Source organism: Bactrocera oleae, chromosome 4 (assembly GCF_042242935.1).
Source record: "Bactrocera oleae isolate idBacOlea1 chromosome 4, idBacOlea1, whole genome shotgun sequence".
In the NCBI taxonomy this organism is placed as follows: domain Eukaryota; kingdom Metazoa; phylum Arthropoda; class Insecta; order Diptera; family Tephritidae; genus Bactrocera; species Bactrocera oleae.
The window spans coordinates 29,249,113-29,265,392 of NC_091538.1; the positions used below are offsets into that span (position 1 = coordinate 29,249,113).

The 16,280-nt window shown below is 36.0% G+C and overlaps 1 protein-coding gene and 1 long non-coding RNA gene across 17 annotated transcripts in view; both read left to right on the top strand.

Moving 5' to 3' along the window:
- The window catches only part of Ptp52F (Protein tyrosine phosphatase 52F), a 922,788-nt gene that overhangs the window by 121,484 nt on the left and 785,024 nt on the right, over positions 1 to 16,280 (top strand). The window lies entirely within an intron of this gene.
- Positions 2,415 to 5,539, top strand: LOC138856871 (uncharacterized). The gene is made up of 3 exons (XR_011395854.1): positions 2,415 to 2,817; positions 4,067 to 4,262; positions 4,350 to 5,539. It is a non-coding gene; the product is annotated as an uncharacterized lncRNA (long non-coding RNA).

Sequence of the window (16,280 nt, forward strand, 5' to 3'; positions counted from 1 at the left end):
CTATCGACAAATTCTTAAGCTTTTTAAAGATAATGCCGGCACTTTTGGAGAGAATTTTGTCACAAATTTTTAATGTACAGTGGAGTTTCAATAGAGAGGTTCCCCGCATGTACATGGCATGTATTGGCTTAATAATGCTCCCAGCATCAACCCTCAATTGACAATTATATTTCTACAGATGGTTCGGTTAGCCACTTAGAAAATTATTTGGGTTATCAAAAGCATAACCACAGTCGGTCTTTTACTAGGGAAATAAGAGGACAACAGTTTTGTCGTTTTGGTATACCATATCCACCAATGCCTTCAACGCAAATACTGTTATATCTTACAGAAAAAAGTCAAAATTCAGAAAGACACAAGGAAGCCTTTTTGAAAATTTAAAACGTTTTAAAATCAAATATAACTACAGAAGACATATCTAATTTAAACAATTTTGAACATTTGCTGTCTGATAGTGGAATAAATATGTCTTTTGGTGACTATTTGTTAGCCCTTAGATAAAGTTTAACAAAGCCCTTGCATTTAGGGAACTGAGGGAATTGAACACAAATAAAGCTCTGACAACAAGTTTCAATTTTATGATTTCCCAAACAACAGGACATCACATTTTATTCCATAATGTTCAGAGTCTTTACGCTCACATTAGTGATATAAGAAGCGACTGTTTGATGCTATCTTCAGATATTTTATGTTTTGTAGAAACTTGGAGTTATTCTTGTGATATATCTTGATATACCAGGATTTACTCTAATTAATGAGCTGAGGATAGATAGCCCGGAAACAAGCAACAGAAATAAACGGGGCATTGTAATATATGCAAAGCATAGAATTGCTAGCTCTGTAGAACCAAAGTCTGTAAAGAAAATTTACTCAGGCCGCAAAGTTTTAGAAGCGGTTTTGTTTAAATGTTTCAATATTAATATTCTGGTTCTAAATAGAAATTCAGCTTTCTCTGTCAGACAATTAATTATAGAACTTCAGGAAGTCCTTACTTCTGAGTTATGCAATCAAAATGTGCTAATTGTTGGAGATTTTAACATTTTTTTAATGTCTACAGGGACTACAATAAGAAATCTGCCCCAAGAAAAAAACTTTAGTTCCCTGCTTGGTGTGGAATATTCAACTACACCATGGGGCCTTTTCATGTTAATGCAATTTCTTTTGAGACAGTACACAGCTATCATGAGAGTATTTGTGTCTCTATTTCGAACTAAAGTTTTCAGACTTAGTGCAATAGTTCTTCATTTTGTTTATACTCTCGCAACTTGTTGCTACAGAGTATAATAGTTTTGTTCACCTAACGGTTGTTTGTATCACCTAGAACTAATTGAGTTAGATATACTTGTAGAGTTTTATATATATAAATGATCAAGATGAAGAGACGAGTTGAAATCCGGGTGACGTCATTAATCAAAAACAAATAAATTGCCATAACTAAGCTCCGCAATAAGATACAAGACTGTTATTTGGTGCACAGGATCAGGAGGGGCATCTGTAGTTAAATTTTTTTTAAAGTGGGCGTAGTCCCGCCCTAATAGATTTAATGTGCATATTTCATAAACTGCTTAAGCTATAATAAAAAAAATTCTACCTACAGTGTGAAAATGGGTGAAATCGGATTACAACAACGCCTATTTCCCATATAACACCATTTTAAATTCCATCTGAGTTTTTCACGTTCCAGTATGCAAATCAATCAACAATGACTATTTTGGGGTAAAACTTTCCGTGAATAATACGTTTAAAGTATGCCACCTTGTGACCAAAATTTTTCTAAATCGAACCAAAACTGTTCAAGCACCTAGGTACTGAATATGTGGACCCCAGTGCCTATAGTTGACATGCTACCGAAAATATCGGTCAATCCACAAAGAAATCTCAAACGAGTATACCATTTGACTTTGCGAGAGTATAAAATGTTCGGTTACATCCGAACTTAGCCCTTCCTTACTTGTTATCAAATATAATCGAATTAGAATGGTATAGCAATTTTGACAGTAGTTTTTAAGGCAATTTTAAGAAAAATATGTAAATAATCTAATTAAGAAAATTTAAATTATATGTAAAATTTTTTATTATATAAGACATTATTGTATAAATATATGATAGAAATTAAATAGTATAAGGAGAAAGAAATATAATTTAGAAAAAATATTTAAAAGAATGTTTAATATTGCAAATATTATATACAAATTAATATAATAATATAATTTTTAAAGTTGTTAAGATTTATTATTTTTAAGCTAAACATGTATAATAATATCGATATAATAAATAAAAAATGTTATTCATTCATCAGTTGGAATGCATTCTATATTAAATCAATCATAAGCGTATACAACAAAACACAAGAACGATTTCTCATAATTTGAGTAAATTTAGTTTAATTTCACTGTGATTCTAGATGGTATATCGTAAAGTTGTATGTTTTAAGTTTATTTTACATTTGTGCAATAGTTATATACATCGGTCGGTAGAGGTGACAAAAAGATTTGTCCTGAGTCGATTTGGTTGTTAGAGTTTTAGTGGTTGAAAAGATATGCACATTAAACCTATTAGAGAGCGTTGCGATCCGTTATACCAAATACTAGTATTATATCTCATTATGGAGCTTAGAAGCACTTGGCAGTGTTCCGATTACACCCATCTACAATTCCTTGTCACTATAAGAGCCAAGAATCATGTGTACCAAGTTTTATCAACATATCTCTATTATTATTCTTACTTATATTACAGCTTGCATAGATGGACGGACGGACGGACAGACAGTCACTCGGAATTCAACACGTCTCTTCATCCTGATCATTTATGTACCCTGTAATTAACTCGCTAAGTTGTTCAATATCGGGTTATTAGACACAAAAAGCTTTAGAATAAGTCCGACGGTACCATGGGTGGTGCGATCTTAAAGTTAAGGGAGTCCAGATTCAGCTAGAAGGTATTTGATTGGCGGAGACATTTCCGCACTGCTGCGTGGTAAATTACCGAAATGTTTGCGTGGGTACTTTTTGCCCCGTATCCGTATAAGGGTAGACCATAGTCGATAATAGAAAGAATAAAGGACTTAGTTAGATTAATTAGGGTACTTTTATTATAAGTACTATATTTAGAAAAAAAAAAGTATAATATTCAACCTTTTGTGGAGTTTTCCTTTTAGAAATTTACAATGTTTCTTAAAACTAAGAGTTTTATCAAATATTATTCCTAGAATTTTTAAATTAGAAACATTTTTTATATTTTTTTTCATATAACATTAACTAAAATTTGCAAAATTTTTCATAAGATATATTCGCTCCGGTGCTAAGAGCCCATTCTGAGATATAGTTAAGGATGTTAGAAAAAGTATCTTTAACCTGGTTCAGGCTATTATTTTTTGAAAATATTAAAACATCATCTGCGTAAATAGCATTTTCTACTCTATAATTAGCTATAATTTTACTCACTTCGTCGAAAGCTATAATGAAACATACTACCGATGTAAGAGAACTTTGAGCAATACAATTTGATAAAGGAACTTTATCAGAATATTTATTATTAATTTTAACTCTAAATGTTCGATTTGACAAAAAACTTCTTACAAAATTGTATATATATTTTTTCCGACAATCCATTTTATTAGCTGGCGAAGAACAACGTGTATACCTATTGAATCAAACGCTATTTGGTTAGAGCTTATATGGTTTCCTCTTTGCGCAAACCAGATTATTCGTTTGGCGATAATTTTCTCTAATACTTTACTCAAACATGAAAGTAAGAAAATCGGACAATAGCTATGAATATCGGCGAGAGGTTTACCGGGCTTTAAAACGATGTCAGCATTTTTCCAGGATTGTGGAAATATGCTCTGCTCAAAAATATTATTATATAGGTTTAATAACCTATTGGCAGTCTCATGAGGACAATTTTTATAATTTGATAGGAAATTCGGTCAAAACCAGGTGTACTTCCTGTTGAGCTGTACAAGGCTTCTTGAAACTCTATGGAGTTGATAGGCTTTTCAATCTCTGATGCAGCAGATGAGGTATTATATGGGCTATAACTTTTCTGTTTACTGTGTTCTTTTCAGAGATCAAGGCCTGTTCAAAATTAGAATCTTTGGAGTATTCTTACCAAGTGAAGGAAAAATAATCAAAGCTTTTGCTTTTTTGTAAATCATCAAATTGCTTTCGGTGCGGTGTTTTTTGAATTCTACCCAAGCCTGCTGCTTTCTGCTCCTAAGTAATGAAATGTTCTTATTCCACCAACATACAAATGGTTTACAGGTAAAGTTTTTTGCTTGGGGTATATGGAAATGAGATGACAAATGAAAGATTTTTTTATACGTGCTGCTCCTTTGTTTATATTTTCAGAGACGCGGGTTTGCGAAGACATGAAATTGCAGCAAGCTTGAAATTGAGGCCTATTCGTTTTGTCTGTGTTAAACTTTAGGGTTTTTTGATTTTTTCTTTATTTAAGACAGCTTCAATAGTGATTATGATCGGAAAATGGTCACTTTCGTGAAGATATTTTAGGATCTTCCATTAACATTTTGGTGCTACGTTTGCTGAACATAATGTTACGTCCACATTTGTGAAACTTTGGTGAGTTGAGAAATGGGTAGGTGAGCCATCATTGAGAACTACCAAATTTTACGTTTAGAGCACGTATTGTATTATATTTCCCCTTTGATTGTGTGTGGTAGAACCCCAGAGAGGGCTGCATGAGTTCAAATCATCTCGTAAAATGATTGCAAAATTTTCAATGATATTTTTATCACAATGAGTATTAACTCAAAAGTTTGAGCTAGCACGAAATGCACACGGTAGAGAAAGAGAACTGTTCACTATAAGTGATAGTCAGTGACTGATATGTATATGGAATAACATTTAAAAGAATTCCACTTAAGTACCACTTACGTACGTTCTGTTTGTTAAAAATATATTTTAAAATTATAAAGATGTAACCTTTTTTAATAAAGTTTTAATTAATAAAAACCAAAATATTCAGTTCTTAACCTGTTAACTGGGAAATTAGCTATTGATCAACTCATTTCAGAATGGGGACTTTTTGTTCGAAGCGATAAGCAATATCACACCTCAAATAATAAAAGAATATCGTTACTTATGGTTTTATTTATCGACATCGACAATATGAGGGCATATATATAACCACTCTAAGATTTAATAGATAAGAACAACGTAGAATATGATAAGAACAATACGTTCAATACACTTGTATTACGATTAATTTCCATGACGAAAAATTTCGTCATGCCCATTGCAGTAGGCTTCTAAGTATGACGAAATATTTCGTCATACCCAGTTAACAGGTTAAGCAATATTAAATGTTAAAAAGCAACAATGTATAAAAAAACGAAATTTTGCATTATACGCAATGCAATATGAGATGATATTATTTAAAAATAAAATTTTCATTGGCAAGGGGACATATTGCATGTATTTCAATAAAAGAATAATAATTCTAGTTTAATGTTATGTAACTTGAATACAACTTCAAGTTGTTGTGTTGTAGTTTCAGTATAACCTTCATATAAGGAGTGTGCGGGATTGATATCCGATTTTACCCATTTCCGCAGTGTCGGAGAAGGTGCTGAAAATATCGGTCCTAAGAAAAGTGGAATTTTATTCTGATACCTTAATTACTGCTTGACTTATATGTTAAATGAAGGAATCATATGGAATTTAAAATTGTGATATATGAAAATTGGGCGAGGTTTTGTTCAGATTTCGTATCCACTGCGAAATATGAGAATATCAGGATAGTTGCGTAGTTCTTAATATATAGGGTTTCACTTAAACAGCACCTTGACACCGGTTCCTTTGTAACCTGTCGGAAGCTTCCTGGTAGAGAAATCTTATGCTCTTTTAATGCTTATATTATTATTCCGATTTCATCCACAACTTATGAAAATTTTTAAAACCCCAGATGCCCTTGTTCATGCAATTGTTTTTACACAATTACGGTTTCCTATTTATATGTGGAATTTAGTTATGGCACTTGTTAGGTTTTCGATTAATGATGATTTTTAGGCCTGGCAATTGTCCAATTCCGCCCATCTACAACACCAACCTTCTCATGATGCCAAAAAAACATATGTACCAATCTCAATGCGATATCCCAAGTTATCGCTTTTCGACACAGATGGACGGACGAGTAGCCAGTCGGCTTCAACTCATCTCGTCATCCTGATCCTGATTCGAAAAAAAGAACGTAGACACAAAACCAGTACAGTAAAATATGATCAAACCTTGAGTTAATTTCAATATTCATATAAAGTACGTTCAAGATTTTTAATTGAATAAGAACTTTATTCGGAGAAACATAAATAATATAGATCCTACCAAGAAAATAATGGATGGTTGTGCGAGTTTAACGTGTTCATACACACATGTGTTTACACAGGTTACGCATATACGAGTACCTTTATATTAACACACATGTGTTCCCGTTCGCATTTATTGCTATAAAAGAGGTTATTAAAATACTTTAATAATATAATGTAAGATTTACTTACCGTATTTTCTCAACCATTCTTTTCGACCTTCTGGAATTGAGTTATTAGTAACTAGCCCACCGTAACAACAAATAAATATAATTCGTAACAAATAACCACTATTTTGTTACTTCTTCTCTTCCGTGAAATGATCCGATTCACTTTCTCTCCGTCCAATATGGTTAACTTTGATACGGGGCGACTAAGCCTTCCTCTGCTGGTGCATACATTAGCTCTCTGATAATGGCATCAACTGCATGGTGTACTACCTTACACGACCCTGGCACCAATGTTTTCGTTGGATATCGACGTCGCATACAAAAACCAACTCACTAACCTATAGTGGTTTTGGGCTTTTGCAGCACTTTGTACGACCTGTAAGTGTTGGAAAATATTCAAAAATCCGTCCGCGAGCAAGAGTTTCGAAATACAAGAATAAGCGCGTCTGTTGAAAAATCGGCAGCAACTTCCAGCTTAATGGCTCGTATTGTTAGGCAAGTGAAAAATGTCACCCACCTTTTCTACTTCCACCAAATAACTATTACTGTTCTGCATCAGTTCGATGAATGGCGAAAGTTTGTATAATTCAGTTCGACTTTTTTTAATTAATAATGGTCAGGCATCCTTCCGTTGGCTTGTGACGACACTTGTTAATAAATAGAATGATCCAAGACGGCTTCAGTTTGCTTAAATTAGAAGATCTCTTCATGGCTATAACACACGATTACTTAGTCTATGTAGTTGTAGACATGAGGATTTGGAGCGCTCGTTTATTTGCATTAAGCTCGGTAGGTGGTACTGGACGTACACCAAATTCTATCGATGATAAAGCAATCGTCTACCACATCTTGAAGATATCTATCCTCAGAGACGGAAATATAATATACAAACACGACGTCTTCATTGAAGTTGACAGACGGTCCATAAATTACCTATCCCAGTACGGGCTGCATAAGATCCCTTTTATTGTTGTTTCTAATTTTATATAGGAATTCCAAAGCGACTATGGTCTAATTCAATAAGCCACTTGGGAACGGCGTTAACGTACGTTTGGATCGGCAGATTTTCAAACAAGTTCATCTACAATACAACAGCTTTCTGCAAGCTTTATATCGGAAGTTGTAAGTCTTGGACACCGTAGTCAAAATGCAGTTTATACTTAAACCAGCACCGCTAATGTCGAAGTCGATGATAGTTGCGTTCTCACTAGCGCCACTTCAAATCAATCCCTTCAGGATACCCGGCTGGGTAATTCTTTATTCCAAAGAAGAGTTGACCTTAATTATCGATGATCCTTTACTCAGTAGAGCGAAAATCTTAAAACGCGCTTTGTTTTACGAATTACGCCCTTTTCTATATAATAAATATGTATATTCATTTTCGCTATTCTAACAGACCTTATGCAGAATATGTCGTTCAGTGTGTGAGTTATATGTTTATAAAATTGCTTGAAAATATATTTTCAAAATTACCTGGGCAATGTCAAAGGTTAATGCAACAATCCCATGCCTTTCTCTGCTGCAAATATATCCTTTATAATAATTTCCGACTTTCTTCCTGGCTTTAAACCATCCAGGTTGCTCAAAATGTGCGATTTGTTTTATTTGTTTCGAATAAATTTTTTCGCAAGAGGTTTTAGTATAAAGTTTTGCTAACACTTGAAGGTATTTTCGTGGTTTTGATTCTCTCAAGTTACAAGAGTATTAAATGTTCGGTATCACCCGAACTTAGTCCTGAGTTGTACCAACACGTGAAAGTATTTCCCCGGCTTTGATTCTTGCAAGTTGCAAGAGTATAAAATGTTTGGTGACACCCAAGCCCTTTTTTAACTTGTTTTCCCTTCAAATTTTCCTTAGCGAATTGGTGGTCGGCGTCAATATTAACATTTCCATCCGTGTGTGAACAGACGGTTGAAATGGAATGAATACAATGTGAGATTCATATTGCTGATTAACATCTAATAAATTCCAACGCATTTTCACGTCGTTCCTGTACTATAATGCCCCCAAATCGGCAAACCACTACGAGACTCAGAATCAGATGACCTAGAAAGGCTGGAAAATCTTCTAATACATGCCGCTGAGACCCGTTCGTCTGAATCACTGAGCAACGAGAAGTGATGTTAGAAATTGATCGAATACGTACTACGCAGGATCTTTCGTCTGAGACAACTGAACAACGGGAAAGAAGGCTACAAAATGTATGAGTAAGCACTGCTTGATCAAGGAGAACACTGCACGTTGATTTAAATTGTGGTGTGTGGTCTTCATACAAGTGTCGTAAAATTTGCATATATTGTAACCCTCTCAAATTTGAAAACGAAACGCCAGGATTGTGATGCGCCATTGGAAAAGTTAAACTGCCAGAATAACATTCACCGTCCGAACCACTATTAACGTGTCTATCAACAGTGGTGAATAAATTGAACAACGTTGTCGATACAATGCGGGCACTACACGCCCTTTTCTATAAACACAATAAATTAGCTCAGTTCTTTAAAACTGCTATTCAACTAATGCCAGCCGTAGTCGGCAATTGTCATTCGAGCAGATAAAAGACCCACTGTCTAACCCGAAAAACAGTTCAATGAACCAGCAATCGATGAAGTGGCGATCATGAGTCGCACGACATAATTCTTTATCGCAGCAGTGGTGACGTTTAGTAAGTCTCCGAATCTCATCGCTCATACGACGGGCTGCAGTATTCGGTTCTGCTTTGGCGGTGAGAAAATTGATATCATGATGATTCGTCCAGAACTACATTCTGAAATTTCGACAATTCCATCAATACATCCTCGGCATGTACGCGAAGATTCTAACCGACGGCTCCTATATATTCGATTGAATGAAACCGACTTGCGATCTGAAGAGTAAATCTATTTACGAGACGTAATTGTTAGTGATGGTAATGTTGAGTATTGCAATTCATGTTGACTTGACACTTGCAAATATGGCAAGAAAGGAAGTGACATGGCAGTCTTCGGATTAAGAAATGTGACCGAACATTGAAGCAGTATGACGCTTCTTATCATTTCCAATCCATGAACGATATCGAACAGTAGTACACTTCGCGGTACATCTTGAGAATGAACAGCACGTGTATTCCACAGTAGATAATGTACGTGCAAGAGCATTAGTTAAACCGGCAACAACTTTAAATGCATTTTACTGATTGTGCCAAGATGATCTTTTTGCAAAGACTCTACTTTAGTGGAGTATCTCACAGCGCTTCAATAAATATCGAATTTAATGCAAATATCGCTGCAATGTCACAAGTTTTTTCGAAATGAACAAAATCTATAAACTAACTCGAAATAAATTGAATATTGGTGTAATGTCTTTCCTTAAAATTTATTTTAGTTGGTGGCGTAGCTACGCACGCAGTATACAGCTAGTCCCTAATATAAGTAATTCCGATCCTCTGGTTGAAGTTTTCCAAATTAAAAAAATAAATTTATTAAGTTTAGCCTCTGTCGAGTTTATGTCATGATGTGAATACATAAAAAAAATACAGGAATGAGACTATGTAAGTCTACGACTTATAATATAATTTAATAAGATAATGAACATGATTGCAATCCCCCATTAGAAGTGTTAGACTATGATATTATCATACTAAATTAAGTAACTGCTATGATAAAAATCGACAACAGTATAGGGAAAATCATCCATGATACGCTCCTGCTGACATTCGTTGAAATAAATGGGTGTTTGTTTTTGAATATGAAGAATATCGGTAGACCTCACCCCAGTCATTCGGAAATTCGGAGCCTGTGATACCTACAAAGGCTGAACATCAAGAATCTACAATTCATTGACAAAAACAGCGTCTACCAATAGGGATGACGTGATTTTGACAGCTCGTGGCGGCCTTGTTTGTTTTTGGATTTGTGTAAACTTTTGTCAATGTGTTCAGTAAGATTTTCCATTTCATCATATCACGTTTACTTTTGCTACAACGCTTGAAAATTGTCCAAGATTATTACGCAAATTCACGTTCTTCGGTGGTTACTGCAAGTGTTTTTTGCGCAAAATACGATAAGGCCCATTTCTGGGTTAATGGCTTCGTCAACAAAAAAAATCAGCATCATCGGGCCTTATTTCTTTCGAAATGAGGCAGGAACTACCGTTATCATAAATAGCGAGGGTTATAACACAATTTTGACCGATTTTTTTGCCAGAATTTTTTGAAATCGGCGCGGACGATCTCTGTTTCTAACAGTGTGCCGTCTCATGTTTTACATCTAAACATGGATACATTGCACGCAAAGTTGACGGACTCAATAATTTCGGAAAATAGACTAATCAAATGGCTGCCAAAGTCATGCAATTTAACGCCTCTAGATTATTTTCCCTGCAGGTATCTTAAGTCAAAAGCTTACGCCAATCAACCAGCAACGCTGGAAACAACATTCAGGGCCCTATGGCTGAAATGCTGAACCTGATCATCAAACATTGGCGTCAATGGGTAGAGATATGCAAACGGAGCCGTGGTGGCTATTTGACCGACATTTTGTTCAAAGCAGATATGGTATAAAACTATCTGCATAACAAAAAAACAGAACCAATTTTTAGAAAATTTGAGTAATTCATTTCATCAATATCGCGTCGTTCACGTTGTGGGTGGACCCTGTAGAAAAACAAAATTCTCGCTACTTTATGTATACAAGTACAAAAATACAATAAAATATACAATAGTATTGAACAAGAGGCTTAAAAGGTTATAACTGGCGACCCCAGTAGAATTACTTTTTTCAATGGCCTTTTTTTGAGAGATCACGCGAGAGTCGTGTCAAGCTGTCATTTTATTTTTGTTCAGTATTGTTTGACATTTCATCTTGGAAAGACTTACGCCTGAACAACGTTTACAAATTGTTCGTAACACTATCCCCCTTCTTGAGTCCCAGCATTCATTACTGAATAATATTCGACGGAATAGACCACGTCCAGTACGCAGTGAAGAAAATATAGCGAACGTAGCTGAGATTTTTACGATCGATATGCATACTTACAAGGGTCATATCTGGACAAATACCTTCAGGTGTGGGCAAACTTTTATATTTTCCGCGAGAATTCATCTCGAGGATTTCATTTTTCGATGAGATCGTGTTACAAATGACCGTTCGGGGCACAAAACAACTTTTTGGACAAAGTAGTGTCGATAGAATTATTTTGAGGAATACTTAGATAAATAGATAAGGATAGAGGTATGCACCATGACTTATGGTCTATTGTGCCCTCTCTTAGGTCACAACGACTCATCTAGCCCCAGCATATTGATGAACTCCAATATACTGCTAGGTGCTAGTGAAGCTATGCGATCCCTGTTTGGAAACATGGATCCCAGGGCCTTAGCTCTGCATTGCAGACTGCTGTGCAGTCCACAAGTAGGTGTTCTGGGGTTTCCGACTCCATGTCACAGAACCGGCAGTTTGCAGAAGAGACTAAGCCCATGTTAAATAAATGCTTGTTGAGCCTGCAATGTCCGGTGTAGAACGCGACCAATAGCCGGAATTTGTTCCTCGGGAGATTGATTACGGTTTTAAACCGTCTGAGGTTATAACCCCCAATTAGCAACTTGGCATGGCGCATGCCTTTGAGATGTTGCCAATGTCTCTCCCTGCCTGCTCTTTCCTCTTAACGGAGCAGCTCTTTAATGGTGTGTGGACCAACCGCTACGCACGGTTCTGGTCCTACCATTTTGTGGAGGCTGCAGAGCGGGCCAACTCGTCAGCCAGTTCAATTCCTACTATACCACTGTGACCAGGCATCAGATGAGGTGCACTCAATTGCGGCTTGATAGGCTGTTTAGCTGTTCTACGCACTCCTGTACTAGTAGCGATTTAACCTCAAAAGCCGAGATCGCTTTTAGTGCCGCATGGCTATTTCTGAGTATGGTAATACTTTTATTGCGATAGTTGCGTTGGTAATGCTGTCCCTTGGAAGAAGGACCAGAGGCATTTCGCCACTTAGGGTCTTCATCTGCAGGGACGAAATAACCTTCCCTTTGCCAAACCCTTCTGCTTTTATTTGAAGCAGGGTCTGTTTGGCCGTCTGTTCGATCACTAGATGTAACGGTGGAAGCTCCAGCATGACTTCCAGTGCTGCAGTCGCCCGACGCGCAGATGCAGGCAAGTCGTTGCAGCTTCGATAGTTGAAGTCCTACCGAAGTCTACGATGCTTTGGAAACCCAAGCCACCGCTCCATATGTTATGATCAGTCTCACAATCATGGTGTACAACCATCTGATAACCCTTGGTTTGCAGCCCCATGATTTCCCAGCCAGTCGATTGCACACCATGAGTGCTTTCGTAGCTTTAGCTGAGGTTAGGTTCGCATGCTGCTTCCACCGTAGAGTGGAATCCAGCGTGAGGCCTAGGTACTTGCCCGTGTTAGCCATCTCTAACTCCATGCCCCCTAGGGATAGGTTTCTGAGGATTGGCTGTAACCTGCGACTGGTAAACGGTATGATTGTAGTTTTCGAGGGTTTGATATTTAAACTAACCCCACTACACCATCCCTTTGCCAGCCCCAATCCCCTTTGTACAATATCGCAGAGAGTGTCTGCAAACTTAACCCTGGCTAAGATAACAATATCGTCCGCATATCCCTGACAGCGGATTCCACTGATAGTTAGCAGCTCGAGAAGATCGTCCACAACTAGGCTCCAAAGTAGGGGGGATAGCGTTCCACCCTGTGGACAGCCGCTTGTTGTGATAAAGACGAATCCTGGTATCGCGTACTGTGGTTCCAGCCAGTGGCAAGACCTAAATTTGATGTGGGCAATACAGATTTCGCGAGGCCCTGTTCTATGGCGACCTGAAGACGGATTTTATAAAATAATAAAAACAAACAAAACAATTAACACTACCAAGTTTTTATTCATAAAAATACATATTAGATTAATAAGTATTAATGAAAAATTACAAATCGTTAATAAAGGTGGAGATATACATTTCTTAAAGTGTATACTTAAAAAACATTAGATTTTTTTATTAAAGGAACAGAAATTTTCTGCTTTTAACATTACTAAATTCCTTAATTATGGTATCGTAATTCAGCCTAGATGCCAAATCTGATTCAATTGATAAAACAGCCAAAGCTGAAAGTCTTTCTTGGCTCATTGTGTTTCTCAAATAATTTTTTATTAATTTTAATTTTGAAAAACTTCTTTCAGCAGAGCCTGTACTTACCGGAATTGTTAATAAAATTCGAATGACAATGTAAATATTTGGGTAAATTTCTTTCAAACTATTTTCTGTTATGTATGACAGCAGCTGTTTCACGTCTTTAATGAAGTTGGGTAAATTCGGGATCATTGTATTTAATTCTTCATATAATTCAAATGGTTGGAAGTCACTGCTCTCACCCACACGCAGGACGTTATGTAAATCGTTACAGTGTTTTAATATTTGCTCCCGTGGCATATTTTTTAGCGCGCTTAAATCATAGAGAAAACCAAAATCTTCAAAATGTGGTTTAAAGACGTAAATCTTAATTCCATACGGATTTTGGGAGACTGTATAGGTTCATCGCTGCTTTCATAATCGAACATCCTTTTCTTTTTGGCTACTCTTTTATTCCTAAACTCTTTTGGCAGGTCATAACAGCTTCGCTCAGTAAATTTCCGAACATCAGACAGGGATTTCTCAAATCCAGTTTCCCGATACTCTTTTATCCATTCACAAAATGTGTGTAAATGTTCAAGAGCAATGTTTAAATGAATTTGTACTGATTGCCATAATTTACTTATTATATTAACACGCGATAATATCTCATACCACACATGTAAAGATACGATAAATTCTAAACTTAACATTTCATTTAGTATTGAATCGCAATCACTGAGAGTGTCTGATTGCTCCGTTTGATTTTTTAAGTTTTCGATGCATTCAATCACTTCATCAAATTGCAATAATACGGCCTTTACTGCTTCGACTCTACTTTCCCATCTTGTGTCTGATAAAGGTTTTATAGTAAGTTTTAATTTGCCTTTTATAAAATCCCAGCGCTTGCTTGAACTTGAAAATAGCAAATACATTTTTTGAATGAAACCAAACAAAGTTTTTGCTGCCATAGATGAGTTCGCTGCATCTACCAACAGTAGATTCCAACTATGACAGCCACAAGGTGTGAAAAATGCCCTAGGGTTAATATTCAATATTTGAGTTTTAACTCCACTATTTACACCTACCATATTTGCACCATTGTCGTATCCCTGGCCACGGCAGTCTTGAATATTTAAGTCATATTTTTCTAGGTGTTCCAGTATAGCATTGGCTAAATATTCTCCAGTTGTCTGAGTAACAGCTAGAAATCCCATAAAATGTTCGACTATTGTACCAGTTGACGTATCACAAAATCTTAAGATAACCGACATTTGTTCAACTCTACTACAATCTCTAGTGCAATCGAGCAAAAAAGAATAATATTTGCTTCTTTAACCTTACGAATAATATCATTGGCAACTGTTTTTGACATCAATATGATCAATTCATTTTGAATATCGTGACTTAAATAATGGTGTGAAAGTTGTTTGTCAACTTTTTGTGTTCACGTAAAGTAGTATCAAATTTTGATATCAGTTTAAATAAATCTATGAAATTACCGGAATTCTTAATACCGTCACCTGTCTTGAGAGATTCTCTGTGACCTCTAAATGCATGATTATGAGAGGCCAAAAAATTTATTGTGTCAATTATTCTCTCTAACAAGTTGTGCCAATGTTTTTGTGATTCACGTATTAGCCTTTCGTTTTCTTGGTCTATTGTTTTGCCTTGATTTATTCCTTTCTCTTAAGTGAACCATTATTTAGTTTTCTCGAGAGATAGAAATTGGAAAAGTGTCTGTTATCATCACCTTTGGGATAATATACATCACCGCTATTTAATTGCTGAACTATGTCACGACGCTGTGTATCCGTTATGGGAAACGTCCACAATCCCGGATCCGAATTAACAAGTACTTGCTGAACTGTGGCGCTGGCGTCGTCGCTGCGAATTGAAGAATCTATGTCAATCTGTTCTTCTTGACTGCTTGATGACAGCACAAGAGTTTCAGCGTCAAATTTTGATTGGCTAGAAGGTGATCCAAGCTCTACGTCTAACTGACGTTCGCTCTCGGTATTCAGTGCATCTGGAGCATTTTCCAACGGTATCTCGGACGTTTGTTGTGTAGAAGTTGAAGCTATCGATTCAGAAGGTTCTGTACTACCAGATGCAGTTTGGTTGAGGAACTTCATCAAATTTAAACTCAAAACTTGGTTGGTTGCAGTTCTTTCAGCTTTTCTTTTTTTTTTTTTTGCTGATCCAGACTCCCATTTTCTTCCAATATCTCTATCTCGGCCGGACATGTCGATAACGTCGTATCTATAAACTGTAAACGAAAGCAATAGTTAACATTTTTTGCAGTTTTATCTACATAATATTGTAAAACCTAAATTTAAATTAGTTTTCAAATAAAAATCTTTAAGATAGCTCTTACTACCTGCTAGTTTTAAAAACTTAAAAAGTCGATACGTTTTTTACCTTAAAGCTTTTTTGGTTTCCTTCAAAATATATTATTAAGCGTATTTTATATACTAGTAATTACTGCGTTATATACTTATTACCAATAAAATATTTCTTACCTTATGTAAAATAGACGAGTACAGGTACCGGTGTGTTACAAATCACAAAGAAAAGACTATGATATTATCATACTAAATTAAGTAACTGCTATGATAAAAATCGACAACAGTATAGGGAAAATCATCCATGATACGCTCCTGCTGACATTCGTTGAAATAA